Source organism: Ixodes scapularis, unplaced genomic scaffold, assembly GCF_016920785.2.
Source record: "Ixodes scapularis isolate PalLabHiFi unplaced genomic scaffold, ASM1692078v2 ptg000597l_1___fragment_1__unscaffolded, whole genome shotgun sequence".
NCBI lineage: Eukaryota > Metazoa > Arthropoda > Arachnida > Ixodida > Ixodidae > Ixodes > Ixodes scapularis.
Genome location: NW_024610006.1, coordinates 1,970,932 through 1,989,177, shown reverse-complemented (window position 1 = coordinate 1,989,177; position 18,246 = coordinate 1,970,932). Strand labels below are relative to the sequence as shown.

Here is an 18,246-nt window from a genome sequence, read left to right as displayed (position 1 = left end):
GTAATTATTCCAGCTCTTCAGCTTCAGTCGCATTCGCGAAAAATGGAGCCCACGAAAAATAAGTCATGTACAAATGCTTTGTTTTCCCTCAATTTGAAACTTGGCGATGACAAAAGCATCAGTGGCCATGGCAGAGGGTTTTGTGGTGCTGGTTGGACCATTTTGCGTAAAATCAAGTTTTGGAAACTTCGAAGTGGTCGAACTGGTCTTTTGGGGCTCCTCCCTTATCTTTCTGGAAATCTGTCTTATGCACCTTATGACCGGAGATTATGGCGAAGGTCCCCATGACCTGGAGATACAAGAAACAACCCCCATGGTTCGCCGAGCCTTTGGTACAACACTTCCTATGTGCACTGTGAAATCTAATGTTTGTGTGAATGTAATTTCTAAGCTTGACAAAGAGTCATACATGGTAGGGGCTCACTGAGCAAATGATAGCTCGATTTGCCCACCCTGTGGGGCCTGCTAAAGCGCATCACGGCACGTTTCGTGGTGTGCAGCCGCTAGCAGTTGTTAGTCACCCGGCACTTTATGTCTTTGATGTAGTCCTGGAGAAGGAGGCAGCCAGGTGGAGCCAGCATCGAGGTGTGGTCTGCGTACTGAACGAAAGAAAATCTATGATCCTGAGGCATGTCATTGACAAGAAACCGGTACTGTGGCACACTGGAGGGGACGTTCATCGTAGCTCAGTGCACACCTTGGTAAACAAATTGTGGGATTTTTCCCTTCAGTTAGTTTGGCAGCCACTTGAGAAGGAAGCCATGAACGCTGGCGCCTGACATTTTATGTAGCAGGAGATCGATGTTGAGGGCATCGAACGCGTAACTGAGATGAAGCCGTAGAAAATCTTTCTTTTTGCGACTGCCAAGATTGTTGCTTACAAAATGACACGGGGTCGCCAGGACCGTCCCACAGCTGCGGGCGTGCCTAAAACTGTGCTGTGTCTGCAATAAGTATCCAGTGCTCTCTAAAAATCGAGGAACTGACTGTTCAGTATGCATCCTAATGTGCGGTAGATGATTAATGTTATTGAGGTTGGACGCTAATGCTTGACGTCACTTGTAGGCTTCTCTTTCCTTTCGTGAATAGGGGTGAGTAAGGCGTGTTGCCAGGTGGTAGGAACAGCTCCCTCATCGAAAATACTTTGAAGTAGACATATGAGGGAGGGATCAAACTGTACTGCGTTATCATCCTATCAAAGACAGGTGCCACACCATCTGGACAAGGGCATTGTGATGGCTTGATCTTAGACACGGCTGTTCACAGTTCTTCCTTTGAAAAAATGATCCCCTTCACGCATGGTGCATCATTGTCAGATGGTGTGGGTGCGAAAGCAGAAGATTGTGACGACTCCGTGGTTCGTTGGTGTTGCAGACAGTGTTAAGGGCTGGGGGACAGCAAAGGAAGGTGGCCAACTCTGCTGTTTCTAGGAGAACCTTTTTGAGGCATCTTTCGTCTTCTTCAATGTCGGTTTCAAACCTAAGTTCCCTTTCAAAAGCAAGCTGAAATATAAATATATGTTACAAAGTTTCGCAGGCACATACTGGAGTGTACACGTAACAATACTTCCCTACCTGAGAACCCAGTTTGATTTTTTTCTGGAAGCTAATTGGAAAGCCAAAATCCAGAATGGAGAATCTTGATTCAATTCTGGAAATGTCGGTTCCAGATTGGAGAATCTGGATTCGGTTCTGGAAACGTCAGTTCCTAATTGGAGAATTTGGATTTGGTTCTGGAAAAGTCAGTTCCAGAATGAAGAATCTGAATTCTGCTCTGGAAGTTTTCAGTTCCAGAATGAAGAATCTGAATTCTGCTCTGGAAGTTTTCAGTTCCAGAATGAAGTTAGTGGAACCATCACCTGAAAATTGATATCCAGTTACGCCAAGTGATACATATTGTGGGAAAACAAATCCAGGAGGTGAAACTATAGTGGTCACATACTGGGTTTTTTTAAAACCACCTAGGTATCTGGCTCTATACTTGGAACCTCCATTCAGGGATCTGTTCTGTTAACTTATCCCCAAAGCCAGTTTGTGCAAACTGAAATGAATATTGAAAACAAAATGTGGTTCCTAGAAACCTGAATGTATTGTAAAAGACCCACTTAGCAGAAATTCGCTGAAAAACCCTCAGGCATCCAGGTAAAACATTTCGCGAAACAAAAAATCTCGGATATGTATGTCGTTTATATTTTTTTAGTTGTTAGGCTGGCCCAACAAAGTGCAAACAGCTATGGAAATTTAAGTTATAGGTATTACATTTGGTGGCAGAGTTGCCTATTCTGTAAAGCATATATACGAGTTTGTGGAAACTGGAAATAATATAGAACAAATGGAATTTCTGCCAACCAAAACTTACAGTATGCCTAGAATTGAAAATGCTCAGTCCAGCTAGTGGATAGTGAAATTGATATAGAGCTGTCTTAGCTAAATGTCGACACAGGTTTTTTAGTGGCATCACCTACTGCTATTATGTCTTGCTAAGACGAGCTAAAAAAGGCACGTTCTAGGCAGATTCATGACAACTTGAAGAATGCAGCTGGCCCATCAAGTGCAGAAGGCATTTTTAGAAGCATTGAAATGAAAAAAAAGTAATTGTTTTTTATAATGAAGTCGCCAAACATTTCTACCTTATTGGAATTCGTTAACAGCAGTTAGCATCCTCTGCATCCGCTCTACATTTATTTCTATACTATGATTGATCTCAGAAAAAAAATATTACTAGAACCCCCAAGACACCGAAAGGCCATTAGACACTACATAAATTTAAACCAACTTGCACAAATGCTTACTTCAAGTAATAACCTCAAAGGGCAACTCCACCCCAGAAATACATTGCTATACATTCTAATGTGCACGCTCTATTTAATATTTGTGTTTGAAAGCTCACTAGACAAGCATCAGTAACTATCTTGCTGTTCAGTTTTACGTGTGCCAGTTTAAGATTTTCACAAGTACTTGTAGGTGTTAAGAGACAAATCATCGAATGACAGTACAGTAATTAAGAGAGCCAAGAACTTATAACCCTCATACATAACCTATAGTTACTAAAACAATTAACTAGTCAAAATTAACACAGAAGTATGAAAACAAAATCAAATCATATGTGAAATGCTATTAACAAAAGCCTATTTTGTGGTCCACGAATACAGAAGGTTTTTGAAGCTATTCAATTATGATGCAATGTAGACAGAATAACGAAAGGTCTAAGTCTATTTCAGTCTTTTCAACTTGCATTATAATAACAAAAGAGTGATTTTCTCATTTGCCTGCTTGCAGTTAAAAACAAGCCTACCCTACTGCTACCCCTAGAAGCTTCACACATTTTTGTCAGAAAGGTTAGGGAAAGACACATTAGGAGGCTGAGACATGGAATTGATTTACTCAAACAATAGCCATCTTCCACAGGTCGATAATCAAATTAGCCCGACTAGTCTCAGAAGAGCAAATCAAGCACACGAAGTATAACAAATTGTAAACAAAGAAAATAACTTATGAATGTAGAGTTACCTGAAGGAACACCTTAGGAGCAAAACTAGAAGTCTGAAGATGTGAAAGGCACAATCTCGATAGATTTCCCTTGTTGACACAAAGGCAAAACAGGGACAAATTATCACAGGATGTTTGTTTTGAATATTTCAACTCCTAGGGAACAGTCACTTTACTTCGGCACACCTGGTTACATTACATCAATCGCGCTCAAGAAGGTTTGACAGATCACAGACATAGCATGCTGAGGGCTTCCTGAAAGTGAGAAAAAGGCATGGTGCCTTCAGCTGCTGTGGTTTAACAGCCTGCAAGTTCACGTGAGAAAGAAAACAAAGCCTGATGTGCTGCGGGAAAGCACCTGCCAAGTGATGACAACTTCCCTGCACAGAAGTGTTACCTCACCTTTCAAAGGCAACACTCTCAAAATGGTGAAATCGCACATATCCTTTATTTGAATGACCTAGGAGTCTGTCTTTTTACTCCTGGCATAGTTTCGGCTGTGACAAATCTGCCCTTTCCATGCGAAGTGCTTGTACTCTGTAGCCTGATCAAAGGCGGCCCCAGATCCAGCGGAAAGACAACTCTGTTCCTCTTTGCTCAAGGATGCCTTCGAAGAGGAACCGAGCAGGCACACTTCGTTTGCATACTTGAAGTTTTGGTGTTTAGTGTATCCCAGAATATCACAGCACATCACTTTGACGCTGTCACTTAGAAGCGAGGACACCAAAGTTTGATCCCAACTGCTGATACTTCACTACCCTTTCCGGAAGAGCATTTGATCCTTTCACCAGCTTCACAAGCTGCCCGTTACCGCTTTCAAATTCAAAAGCAGAATGGCCCCACAATGGCCCCAGTTGCTGCACTGCTTCCGCTAGGTGGAGTAACTGGTGCAGGCTGAACGTCATTGCTGGAGCTCCATACAGCCTCCCTGTCATGCCCACAAAGGTCCAGAGGAGTTTCTCTGAAAGCACAATATGACATTATTAAAGCTGGCCCGAAGCAGGACACAAAGAAACCGAAGGGGGAGAACTCGCGTGCAACATCAATGGATGCTGGAGTTACGGTGTCCCTCAAAAGTGCATGGACGGCCTCCACCAGCTTCTTTATGTACGGCCAGTATTGGTCCAGAAGGACCCTGTACATGCAGGGAAGCGAGTGGTACAGGAGCCAGTGGCGCCATTCGGAAGCCTTCCAGAATAGGCGTGTGCTCAGTGCCCTTGGGAGTCTCGTGGAGCTGTGTGGTTGCTTGATTTCAGCCAGCTGGCTGTTGATGACAGCAATAGAGGCAGTGTTTCCTGTAAATAAACAGATCAAATGTTACTAAATAAATGAAAGCATTTGCCAGTCTGTTTTTGAAAACTGGGGCAGAATCTTTGGCAATTTAGTATGAAACAATTGGCTTAGATAAATTATCCCTCTTAAAAAGAGTGCAAATTCTATGTGCCATTACTCCGATAAAACATACGCTTGGTTTTCTAATACAAACGTCTAGCTTTATGGTCGAATCCACCCAATATGTAAGTGAAATCAGTGCATACTGCCTGCTAAAGATGACAGAAAGTGCAGCAACAAAGAAAATAGTTTAGACGAGACATAGCACGAAATGCCTTGCGTGGTTTAGCTCCCCAGTTTTGCCCATGCTCTTTTCCCGGTTTATCTTTCTACGTTACACAATCCAGCTGAATTCTTCGTTTTATTGCTCAGTGCAGTCAGTCTGCAGAAGTCTTACGAGGCTTAGCCTCCACAATTCATTGAGCTCTTTTGCGAACTAATAAGCAAGTTAAAGTACCTAGAAGCCACACTGACAGATGTAATGATCTGGTTCCAACCGGCTTGGTGTCCTGTACTGTACTGTTGTAAAATCTCTAGAATTGCATAGCGAACTGACATAATGCCTCCTCTCCTTTTTCCTTCCTTGTGCTAAAAGTTATTTAAAGATTGTACAACATGTTTCGAAATTGGCACCCTGGATTAGAAAGAATGAAACAGGAGATTCTCCTGATGTTCACTTCCAAAGTCTCTTGTTTAAGCTACCGTGATATACTGGGCATGCACCATTGTCGCATAACTGCCTACCCCATATCACACTTTTGAACCGTTTGAAAAGTAAGCAAAGAACATGCAAAGGACTCCCATTAAACAAAAGGGGCAGAAGTCATTTCCAACGAGAAAGGAAATACCAGTGATGCTGATATACTTTTTAGTAAGCTGGTCTCCTCCACCTCTTCCATGTGACAGGGCTATATAACACTGGACGCAAATGTCACCACATGATGTGAGAAGAGCCTTGAGGAACTGACAGAATGCACTGAAAGAATAAAACACGTAAAGGACAAACACAGACACACACAGTTCTTTCAATGAGCAGCGAACATTTATGAGATGCCCATTACGCTACGACCTTGAACGACAAAGAATTGAAAGAAAACGAAAATATTCAAAATTTAATATAAAACCAATTTACTCACAAACTTTAAAAATACCAAATTAAAATGATAGCAAAAAAATTATAGGGAAAAACTTAAGGAAATTTCGTGAAAAAGGGGGAAAGGAAGAAAAAAAAGAAAGGAAATTAATGACGAAAATAATCCTGGAAAATGGGAACAAGAGGGAAAAAGGACAAACACAAATCTCCAAACACAGCTAGGTTCTTGTCCAGCTCGCTTGTACCTTTACATTAACTGCATTATAATCAGGAAATTAACCCCTGAAAAGGGGGGAAAATAAATAAGAAAAGAAAGGAAAAGACAAAATTAATTGATCACAACAAGCTTTTTACGATAATTTTTACGCTAGAAATTCCAGCTTTTTTGACGACAAAGCCAAAGATGTCCCAGAGACATTGCTCACGGCATATCTGACCTTAAACGCTTCTATTGTTTCGGGCCCACATTTATCTATGTGTGAACTTAGCTAAGTGGTGTTTTCAAAGTGTGGGGGGCAATCGTGGCAGGTACGGGCATGCAGAACTATTGGGTGGAACGAGTCCGATGATGCCTTGGTAACATCTAAATGGTGTTCCCTAAAGCGAGCATTTAGGCATCTTCCGATGGCCGATGTATTCGCCTTCGCAGCTCAATGGACTCGAATCAAGTTCAATTTCAAGTTTTATTCGCCTCAAATACGTTCGTTCAAACGTATTACATGAGGGGGGGTAGAAAAATACAAACAAATGCAATGATATAATGGAAATAAAAGAACTAACTAAGGTTAAAAATTAACAACAAACAAAAACTAAAAACAAACTATACAGAATTCAGAACAAAGTTTACAGAAACCGGGCACAACAGAACTGGGGACCCAGTGCACAATTTATAGGAAACACAAGCAGACATGGCGCTGAAAACATAGTACCAAAGCCAAAATTTTTTGCGGAATATTTTTTATCATTCTATTCAGTGACTATGTCGTTTGGGAGAGAATTCCCATTTTTAATGGACAGAGCAAGAAGAGAGTATTTGTATCTATTAGTGCGACCAAATATAGGTGCAATTTTCAAGGAATGATCATGACGCAAAGAAATGTATGAGACAGACTTACAGTGAGTGAGCATAAATGATTGCATGTTGTAATAAAAGTTATGAAAAAGAGTAAGGCGAGCGACTGTCCGACGTGATTCAAGAGAAGTTAAATTAGAAAGAACCAAGTCTAAGTGGGAGACACTGGTTTTCGTACTGTAGTTTCGATAAATGATTCCAATGGGTCTTTTTTTATTTTTAAGGCCTTTTGCAAGGCGTTTTGTTCGGCCACGCTACCCATGCATTTGCGACCTCGCTGCACCAGGATAGAAAAGTGCGTTCATTTCGCGCGTGTGGGGAAAGGGGAGGGGGTCAAAGTTTTGACTTCCCAGTTGGGGGTGGGTTTAATATGCAAGTGAAAAAAAAAGTCGAAATTTTGGAAGCCGACTTGGGGGGTGCGTTCATTACGCGAGTGCGTTCATTGTGCGAGTAAATACATACCTTACTCATAACTGTTGCAAAGCATGACCTGATGCACACCTCCGCTCTCTTTATATAAACATTGCCCTCGTACTCCACTGAGGTTGAGTGGAGGTAAACATCCAGGAGATCCAGGAACTGACACGTGCCGTGTTTGTGGATAACGTTGTTCATACTGAAATGTTTTTGGTTGACAAACTTTATTACGAGAACGGGAACGACGCCAGGCACATAGCTGTTTTGTGGTGTAAGGCTAGCTGAGTCGCACGTGTGGGTATCAACGCCGATTTGTGAGAAACTGCGAAGTGGGCACCACCAACCATAGTTTTCTAAATACATAACAGATCCTTTTTTCCCTTTTATTTTGCAAAAAGAAAGTTTATGCGAATTTTAAGAGTTCAGAGTCCACAGATTCGGCGATACCTTGCTGGCTGAACAACTTGATGGCTTGATCGAGTGGTTTCGGGTATGCGGGACTACTGGGCAGGACATTGGTGAGGTTGGTCGTTGAACGTGAGTTGGTAGTAGTCCTCAGGGATCGCGTTGTTGTTTCAAGCGAATGGTCAGATGGGGAATCGATTTCTTCTGTAATGCCCCCCCCCTCCCCTCCCCCGTCTTCCGCTCTGATTAGGTATGATCGTGGCTGTTGTCCGACTTGGACCACAATTCCGGGTTCCCATTTGTGGTTTCGACGGAAATAGACTCTCTCGCCTTGACTCAGAGGACGTAGTGGTTTGCTGTGTGCGTCACCATGTCGGTGCTGACACTTTTGACGGAACTGAAGGCGTGCTTGAACCTCCCTGATGTTGTAGTGCTGCTCAAGTTAACGCGGAGCAGCTGGCTTGAGGGTTGTGATCCTGCGGCCCATTAGCAGTTCCAATGGGGACAGGAGCTGATCCATCGGTGTGTCCCTAAGCTCCATAAGGACAAGAGACAGGTCGTTGCCTTCCTTCGGTGCCTTGGTCAAGCTGTTTTCATTCTTTGAACTGACCTCTCTGCAAGTTCATTCGACTGTGGGTAATCAGGAGAACTTGGATTATTTGTCATGTCCAAGCACTTGAGATACCCTTTGAATGCTTCAGAGTTGAATGGCAGGCCGTTGTCACAGACCCCTTCTAGAATGCCGAATCAAGCAAACTCCTTTTTTAGGGTTGCGATCCTTTGATAGCAGAGGTGTCCCCCTTTTGCTCTATCACAATGTACTTGCTAAAGTAGTCCACTACAAGTAGGTAGGTGACACTGTGGAGATGGAAGAAGTCATTGGTGACGATTTGCCATGGTTGTGTTGGAGACCGTCTGTCTCCCAGGGGCTCTCGTTGGTTCGACCGCTGGTGTTGCTGGCAGAGTTGGCCGTTGGAGACCATTCTTCTGCCAGCACCCGTTCTCCGAAACAATGCCGCGGAGCGGGGCGTTTTCTGCATGGGTCTTTGCAGAAAAAAAGGCACTCTTATGAACTGATGTGCGGGCAAAGCTAACGCATTTCTTTCTCAGAGCGGGGAGGTTCAGTTGAGAGCATATCTCCCTAGCCTCAGACCTTAAAGACCCTGAAGGTCTTTCCTTGAGTAAAGCAGTTCTTTTTTCGAGTGCAGCTTCCACCTTTTCCTCTTAGATGTCCTCGTTCATAACAACGAAAACTACCATCTTTTCTTACTCTAGCAGCTTTAGCTGGGCGTTGCGGAGCTCCTCTACTGTTGAGTATACATATGACTTGCCTGGAGGAGGCAGGTGGGCACAAACGGAATGCACAGCTGTCCCTACGAAGTTCTGACGATCCTTTTCAGGGTTACTTGCTGCTACCTTGTAAACGGATGTCAGTTGGTCTACCCTCGATGCTGGAAGGTCTAGGGCGAACTTGGGCCCGTGAGACAGAAGTCCCACCGTGTCCGGGGAAAGCTGTTTGTCCAAAAGTACAACAGGGGGTTTCAGTTGAAGTCCGAAGCCTTCTGGCAAGACTTGCGTACCTCCCCAGGATTTTTACCCCTGCGGCCTCCAAGAGCCCGACTGCAGAACTCCTGAGGAAGAGGAACGAGGGTCTGTGGCGTAAAACGTATCGAGGAGTGCTGTCGTGGCCGGGGAGAGTCATTCTCATGAGTCGAAGTTCCTGGGATATCTCTATTCTTGAAATCTGCATGATCCTGTAGCTTGACAACCAAGTATGGGAGTGGAATCCCAGCACAAAGTCCACGGAGGCGTGGGCCACGTTTTTTCGCAAGCAAAGCCCCAGGGAGCGTAGACGGAGCCGCAGAAAGTTAATTATTGAGATGTAGCTGACGGCTTGAAAGAAGTTGCGGGGATTGAACACAGGGTGACGGGCGGACGTACTGAGTCAGGACATGAAGCTCACACAACTTGAATTAAAATTTAGGGAGCTTGTTTATAGAGACTTACAAACACAGAAAGAATAAACCCAAAGAGGTCAGAAACACAGACAAGTACATATCTTTCTTTTTTAAAGTTATTATATGGTTTTCCTCTTATCTTTTATCACGGAGACAGTATAGACCTTTGCAGAAACAGCTCGCTGGCCGCCGCCATTTTGCGACTCGAGTGACCCCTATTAGCCAAAAATTTCTGCCACCCGCCTGAGCTGTGGAAACCCGATCAGCGCGACTCCCCACCTGCATCGTGTGTTCGGAGTTTGCCGGCTTTCCTTCTAAGTGTTTACTCTATTTGCCTGTTCAGGATGCTTGCGTGTTTTTGTAATCTTCCACTGTGAGAACTTGGGAATACCAGGACTTATAGCCTTCTGGACCTTCGCAAGAAACGAGCGAAGAGAACGGGTGAAGAAAGCGAACGTCAAGCAGCCCGCGACGCAGGCCGTTCGACGTTCTTCGAGGATTATTTCCGTTGAGATAATCTCCGAAAAGCCTTCCCGGATATGTTCCCGGTCTTGGCGAGAAGTAGCTGATAGGGTCCGGGGAATGGGAACTAAATAGACACGTTCGTTCATTCGCACTAGTGCTGTGTATAAAAAACATCACTCTTCAAAACGTACCCCAAGACAAGCCGGATTCCGTGCGATCGTCGTGAAGTGACTGTCGTCGACACTGTATTTTGGATATGCTGTGTTATTTGAGACCTTTCTCAAATCATGTCCGGATAACGCGGCACCGTGGGGTACGCGTACAATATATGTTGTTCGATTTATGAGACTCGTTGAATTTCATATAGTGAGGGGGCAATACCCATGCAGTTCGGCTATCCTCTGGTGTGGTCAAATATATTAGGCAGTTAAGGTTGACACGGCTGAGTGTATAGTGCCGTTATAATCGCCACAGAACACAAAAGAAAAAATAAAGTGAGGCGATTTTGCCGCCACCAGCATTCAAAATTGCTCCTACGCAGGCTGCCACAGCCTACTGACGAGAAAACCCACAGCTCAGCGCAGTCGGGCAACACTGACGTACAGTCTCAAAACCAGGGATGCGCGCTGGAAATCGCTTCGTTCGAGACTGCCGCTGGAAAGGTCTATATCGAGGTCAGGGGGAGTAAACCTTGTGCGGTTTTTGATCTGGTCTGGAAACTTCAGGGAAGTGTTCTGGGTCTCTTTTTATTTTCGATATTTATAAACGATCTACCCTATGACGTTTCAGTTCAAATCAAACTTTTTGAAGACAATTGTGTGGTTCATAATAAAATGAAAACAAAAGATGATCAGATCAAATTAAACCGTAATTTACAAAAAAAGAAAAAAAAAAGAAAATAGGCATTGGTGCGACAAATGACGAATCGTGGGGTTTCCACACCATATCAAAAATCATTATTTATGTCTATAACTAAAACAAAAAATCTGCTGGCCTATAATTATGACATGAATGGTTCTGAGGTTTAAGAGTTAAAGAATTTAAGTACCTAGATGTAGTATTTAATCTTGACTTAAGATGGAATACCCATATAAACAACGTGTGCATCAAAGCTAAAAAAGCACTCTGGGGCGACAGACGCAACTTTGCTGAAGCGACTCCTGAATGCAAATATGCTCCAAAAGCCAGGGTAGTCATAACGGAATAAGTTTACAGTGGCTTAACACAACAACAAAAAATTAACAACAACACAGACGTTTCGCCACCTATCCGGGTGGCATCATCAGTGTGAACTGGCCCGGTGGTTGGGAGAGTCAAAACCAGTCGACTCTAATCTACAAGTCCCCGTAAACGTCCGGTGGGGGGCCCCGGTTCGTCTTGCACGCCTCGGGGTCTCGGCGGATAAACCACGATTCCACGAACTTCCTCGGGCCTCACCTCTGCTCACGAGCAGCATTGTCCAAGTCAAACGTATGCGCAGTCGTCCAGCTGTGGTCAACAAGCTCAGACTTGCTTCTCGTGGCATGCGTGGCCTTCACCACATCCCTTCTGTGTTCCTCAAGTCGGAATGTACCACCACCTCTCAAGCTGAGGGGCAACATTCCGACGTAGTCTCCTGCCGAAAAGTTATACAATGCTTGCGGCGGAGAGGCATCAGAGTTACTGCGAGTTGGGTAATTAAAAATAGAGATCACTACATCAAGCGCGGGGTGGTACATATCCACAGGCACCATTGGCATTTCACTCCAAGTCACACGTACACCGTTCGTATTTGAAAAACATAAATCTAAAGCATTGCCTTGCTTATTAAGAACATTGTTGAGCCGCTTCAGATCCAAAAAAGAAGAGAAGTCTAAAAAATGGTTGCATTTCTCCTTTCAATAAAAGTTATCAGTCAAAACGTTGCACGCCTGTAGCTCGTTGAGTTTTTCTAACCCAACCAGACAACGCTGAAAATCACCAGGTGGCTTTTCTGGGGGGAGATAGAACAGACCAATAAGAACACGTTCTCTCTTTGCATACTCAATTTCGACGAACAAGCTCTCAGGAAAGTTTTCTAAATCTTGACGCCTCCTTGAGCTGTCGACCGCGACCAACACACCGCCTCCCGCTCCAGCTCCTTGAAACAAGTCACGGTCGTGCCGGTACACAACAAAACCAGGCGGAAAGTAATCGGAGGACCCGATGTTAGGACGCAACCAAATTTCCGTTAGACAGAAGATTGCATAATTAGACACTGTAACGTTACAAAAAAAAGCAATCGGCTTTTGTGCGTAAGCCGCGGACGTTTTGATATAATAAATCTATGCCAGGCATCACTTGTCAGCGGTTGTGGGATGTCCCTCTGAAGCGTGGAGCATGTGTCTCTGAAGGGTTCCTCTGAAAGGTTTAAAAAGGCTGGATTTAGGCCACACAGCTGGATCAGCAAGTTTCTCAAAATCCTCCGCAGCCGCGGCCACATGAAAGGAGCCGTAAGTGTCGAAACGGGTCTTTAGGTGACGGCACTCCACTTTGTCGATTCCAACGGAGGACAGGCGCGAAGAGTCGTCCTTGCAGATAATATCCGGCGCCAGCTTCGTAACAAACAGCGCTCTCAGACTCGTTGACGGCGAAACAACGCACAGCTTGTTGGTCTTGAATGCCCCGGTCAAATAATAATAAATGTAATAATAATAATAGTAATACTAATAATAGTAATTAGACGAGCCATACACGAAAAATATGTATTTTTAGCTCACCGTTTGGACAAAGTCTACAATGCTGTCCGAATGTACTTCTATGTTGCATTCAAGTGCCGTTTGATGGTTCTGCTACCGAGGACCCTCCTCCCTCAAGGCACGGGAGAAGAGGACGCCAAAGCGGTGTTTGCAAGCCGACGGGAGGCTAAATATGTTTAGTATATAGAGACATGGGCCACCTTTCCTTTGGGGAAGGATCTCTACGATGTCGTGCTCCACGTCGACTCCGCCAAGATTTTTGTACGAAGCGGTTAGATGTCTACGAGTGAGGATGGCGGTATTGGGTTCCTCGTTGTCAGGAGTTTGGAAGGCTCTATAGATGGCTAGTTTGACCGCGCGGCGGGTTTTCTGAATCAATATGATATCGGGGGGAGTTTGGAGGGACTGGAGGCAGTGTTAAAGATAGCCACGCTTCAGTCGGAAGCTGTGGTAATTCCATTGCCAGATAGTGGTTTGGTGCCTACTGAGGCGTGGCGGGCGTGGGAGAGGTAAAGCCATATTGAGGGATGCACTGTTAGAGGTAGGGTATGGATGGTGGGGGTGGTGGAGGAGTTTAGGACCCCAACTGGGATGAGATGTTGGTGAGTTGGTTTATTTGACTGGTGAGTTGGGCCAATCTGGAGGAGTACTTTGAGACAGCGTTTTCTATCGCCGTACAACGGCTGTAACGTTTTGCTCTAAGGTTTGCAGTCTGGCACTGAAAATGCGAGACATTTCGGTCATTGACGCTGAGTCGGTGTAATTTGTCTACGATTTTGAGGCCATAGTAATAATAATAATAATAATAATAATTTATTGTTTTCTTTTCGTTTTACAAAGTTCGGGTCCGTCAAAGCCCATGAGGCTTGTATGACGTGGCCCGGCAGTCTCAAAACTAAATTAAGCAAAAGCTGCTCCTCGCGTTGATACCCTATTGATTACTCTACGCTTGACAGACTGGGCGGTGCTGTCAGGTGAGGATATGGCAACTGCAACGGGTAGTGGGGGAGGAGTAGGAGTGGGCGCTGGAGGGGTAGGAGTTGGCGCTGGAGGGGTAACCTTTCTGTTTAAGGAGGGGTCGTAAGTCTGCATTTTCCTTCTAAACGGCAGTGATTTATTGTGTGAGGGTTTGGACCTTTTGCCGTAGAGTTTGGACCTTTTGCCGTAGGGTTTGGACCTTTTGCCGTAGAGAGGGGCGGTGATGAGAGACATCCGACGGGCAAGGAGAATAGCCGGGTCGTGATTGCAGTCGATTAGGTATTGGCTGATGTTCTCCGGTGGACCGTAATCTGGCACATTAAAGATGATTCCGCGTGAGATCTTCGCAGGATTTGCCATATATGTGGCCAGAAAATAGTTCTCTTCGCCCTTCAGAGGGGGTGCTGAGTAGTATAGTTTTGAATGGCATTGATTCGAATTTTATCATCGCGTGCCACGTTGTAATTGGTCTGGGCAGTGTTAAAGACGAAGTCTTGCAGCTTGCCTGTGCTCATCGAGCTTAGGTTGAGGCCACCACGTGCACGGATGATGATCTTGTAGTAGTCAGGGAGTCTTGCGAGCTGCGGCGGGCGCGTCTTGAAGCCAGGCCTTGGCGAGCTGCGGAAAACCGGACGCCAAACGCGCCTCGCCGCTCGACTTGGTCGTTTACGTCGCCATCCGTTGTTTACCCTTGCAAGTTTTTTAGCCCTATGTTTTGCAGAAAGGGAGCTACGCTTTGTAATTTTACAAAAACCAACCTGTGAAATATACCTTTGACACAAAGTTCAGATTGCTATGTGCAGGCGCCAATTTTTATGGCCCATTTTAGATCGAGCCTGGTTATTTCAGTCACCCTATACTTACTGCCAGGTTGGATCACATTGGCATCTTATTAGCCTTCCTTTTCTTCACTTGGCTTTTACTAGTATGCTTTCACAAAAGTAGGAGTGAGGTCCTCGGTCGACTTCGGCGCGAACCTTAGGATGAGAGAAAATGGCAAAATGGCCCGTTTCCCGCCTTTCATGTACTTTATGTACCCGTAGATCATTGTGAACACTACGAATTAGTTTTTAACCTCTAGGTGGTAGTGGAACGACTGGTTGGCAAGAAGCTATCGAAGGAACAAGCGAAAGTGAGAAACCAGAGCAGCCAAGGCGAGCAATGCTGGCGACACGCACGGAGTGACAGCGGATTGGATCTCGGATTGGATTGAAAGTGTCAAAGACAGTTGGTTGTAAATTAGAACGGAGCAGTAACTTGTTACCAGTATAGGGTTGTTGCACAATACCATGGTTCAATGCTGCTACCTCTTCGTGGATCTGATCAAAACCCACTGGAATCCATGTTGGAGGCATTTATTGCTGTTATCCTATGTTTTGTGTCCTTTGGGGCCTTGTCTGCATGGTACTTTGTGCACCCACTCGAGGTTGAAGACAGTCAGTTGCTCTGTGATTGTTTTAGCCGTAAAACTTGGTGTCAACGGAGCCACGGCCAGCAATATTGTTTTTTCTAGAATTCCGGAAATCATTAGGAACCAGGACAAGGCGACGCTCGAGCAATCGGTTTGCCGACATTATGAATGGCTCCCAACGGACACGCCGGCACAACCTCAACCAGGCGGGTAAAGACAGGAGTAGAACACGGCAAGTCCTGGGCGCTAACATCTCCAGTCCCGAGAGAAAGAGCGAAAAAAGGCAGAGAAATAAAGCAAACAAAAAGTTAGGCGTGTTCGTTTTGCCGCGACAAGTTGAAGTTGCTCGAGCACTTGTCAGGTTTATTTAAATTTATCACTGCGCGACTCCTGTGTTCTTCTGCAAAGACAGAAAATAACAAGGTAAAGACTTTACTGGTGATGTTTGGCTGCATCTTGGTGCATATAAAGGCCTCGGCAGCGATAGGGCTCATCGAAATCGCGAACTGGGACCGCCGATCTCCGCTTCTATGTTCCGCCATTTCGAAGCTGCCAAACGCAGGGGACCTTTCGTTTCGGATTATTATGTTAACTCTACACTCTTAAAAAAATAATTAAAAAAGGAATGGACGGGTGTTGACTGTACTCTTTTTGGAGAGAATCCGGGTTATCGCAAGCTATACTCTCTCTAGGGACCAGGAATATGAAAAATACATGCAAATATGTATCAAAATACAAATACAAAAATACTTCGTCAAAAATGTATTTAATTACGAGTCTAATTACATTTAAAAAAATTGCGGTGGCTTAGCTCGGCTATGCCAGGATATACGCAGCGTGAGCTTAGGCGCATAAAATGAGAGGTGCTATCAAGCAGCTCCGGTGCAGCGTCAGACTTGGCTACTGCGCAACGGATTCACATAGCTGGGCACGCGGCGCCGCCAGTGCGTCTGCCGTGGCTGTGACGTCACTCCTCTGGAATGCGAAGACTGGCGAGGCGAGCGCGGTGGCGGCGGATCCCGCGGCGACTTGGCCTCCGCCCCGCCAGCTGTGCGCCGTGCGACGTCACTGCTCCTCGCACTTGCGCAGCACGGAGCATGGCTCATTATGCCAGCCACGCGAAACTGCTCAATTTCGGCCAGTGTAGCTCACGCTACAAAAAGCATTTAAATACAAGATACAAATAGAACCAAATGTATTTGTTCTCTTCCAAATACTTTTCTAAATACATTCCTAAAACTTTGCGAGAGCGACTTCAGGGCACCTGCAACGGGTTTCTACGTATCTCTACGCACACTCTGGAGTAAGTTTGCGAGGCTCTAGTAACGTAATAGAAATATAATCACAAAAAAATGTAATCAGCTTGGACGTAATAGGTGAAAAAGTACAGAGCCTCAAGCAGCTTTTTTTGTCGATTACATGTTGGTATATACCAACAAAGAACCGAGACGACCAAGACACGGAGCACTAGCTAAAGAATTTTTTATTGTTGCAACTCGCACCAGTTAACGAAAATCTGGACGACACGCGCATTTAGAATGTTCCAGGCAAAATTATGGATGGAAATCAGGCTGGAAAGCATCACAAGTTGTCACAGGCGCTTATTTAGCCAGTCTGCCTGTGAACGTCGATTTCATCACTATTCTTGCCCTGGACTAGCACCGTAATCACAAAGTCACTAAACGCTTGTGCTTGATTAAGAGACACTGCATTCGGTGCAGAACGTAGTTTTCTTTCTGCTCTGGACAGTGCCAATAAATTTGAGGGATGTATTTTCGCCCACAAAATTGTATTTAATTACAATTGTATTTGAAATACCCACCTTTTAGTATTTAAATACACACGTCAAATGCATTACCCAATTTGTAATTAAATAGAAATTCAAAATACACAAAGTATTTGAAATACATATTTCAATTACTTGTATTTGAAATACCGCCTATCCCTGCTAGGGATAGGTAATCGTTACCTTTCCACGACTAGTGTATGTTTTACTCTCCCATACGAGTGCTCACTTAACTTTTCTATAGTCACACAAATGGTTTTGCAAGAGTGAGGACTGTCTACAGGTTTTGAATTTCAGAGTTTGGTGCATTATTTTAACTGCCCTTTTTTGCTCCTAAATACAATTGTTTAAGCGACAACCAGTCTGTCGTATGTAAGAAAAAGTGTTGCCTGAACTCTGTACTAAAGAGTTAAGCACGCTCTCCAGGAAGAGTTATTGTAACCTTAGAAGTGGTGCCTGCACTCCGTATTAAAAAGTTTAGTGTGCTCTATAGCAAGAATTAATATTACATAACAGCAAACTTAGCAGTTTATATGATCCCTTCCTGGAGACTGCTTTACTCTTTCATACAGAGTTAGGCAACACTTGAAGTGGGGATTTAATTACTCGCACTAAAGAATTTTGTAGAGTAAGTACAACCCCATTTGGAAGTGTTGCCTAAACTCAGTATTAAACAGTTAAGCACACTTTCCAGGAAGGGTTCACACGAACTCTGCTCAAGTATAGTGTTATGTGCTGAGTGTAAAATCACCCAGTAAAAAGTAACGTAAATGCCTGCTAACAGAATTAGGGGAAGGGAAGTGTACAATTGGCTCCTTGTTAGTCAAACGTTTGCTGAAACAAAAAAAACTCTACTGGCAAGTGGCATTTTTAGCCTGTTGAAGTGCGACCACTGTACTTTTATTTTTGCAGCTGTTGTATCAAATTTCAATACCTCCCTTGATTTCTCTGTAATGTGGAATAGTACTTCTGTCCTCATTATGGGAGCCGCTACATACAACTTGAGACAACTCAAGCACTTTGCAATGAACAGTAGCCCTAAAATCTAAAAGCAGCTATGTATATGTTCACAAGGGGAGGGTTGCATTGGAAATGTGGAAGTGCAGCTGAAAAAGGACATAAAA

General features: G+C 44.4%; 1 pseudogene; it reads right to left on the bottom strand.

The window, feature by feature from the left end:
• Nucleotides 1-3,546: 3,546 nt before the first annotated feature.
• LOC121834188 lies at nucleotides 3,547-4,462 on the bottom strand (annotated as a pseudogene).
• Nucleotides 4,463-18,246: the final 13,784 nt, after the last annotated feature.